This window comes from Lates calcarifer, linkage group LG3 (genome assembly GCF_001640805.2).
Source record: "Lates calcarifer isolate ASB-BC8 linkage group LG3, TLL_Latcal_v3, whole genome shotgun sequence".
Taxonomy (NCBI): Eukaryota; Metazoa; Chordata; class Actinopteri; family Centropomidae; genus Lates; species Lates calcarifer.
In genome coordinates this window covers 15,539,365-15,539,993 of record NC_066835.1, presented here as the reverse complement: position 1 = coordinate 15,539,993, position 629 = coordinate 15,539,365, and positions in this window count along the sequence as shown.

The window sequence follows — 629 nt, the reverse complement described above, 5'->3', positions numbered from 1 at the left end:
CTTCCTCAGCTGTCAGATGCATCTCATGGCCTTCATCAGCTGTGTTTTTTTGCTGTTGTGAGTCTGTAGTTAAGAAGGAATGCTTCATTAATAAATATAATGAAGTTTATTAACTAATATAGTAAATAAAAACTTGATACTGTGTTATATTGTAAATAATGCTTCACATTGTTGACATTGTTGACAAATACACTCACCCAATTATATTATAGTGTGCTATAAACCATATACTGATTATAAATGATAAATAGGTGGTTTCCTGTATCCATATAGTATTTTTTTCCATTATATATTTCATGATATATTTAAAAGCTTCTCATCCTTTGAGAATGTGAATGTTTAATATCACTAACATCAACTGGGCAGTTAGCCAGCATGTTCATTCTCTGGGCCCAGTGAGAAATATGTCAAACATTTTAAAATGCATTGCTGTGACGTCAGTGGTCCAAATGGATTCAATTTAACGCCTCGTTCCATAAGCCTTTCCTCGGCCGAAGCAGTCATTTTCCCTTGCCGGTTTGTAAATTTACCATGACTGTGAACATGCATTTATTTTCAGCCACTCCATGGAAATTGAGGCGAAGCTCAGCTCTTGTGGATGACTTTGATCATAGAAAACCTGCTCACAG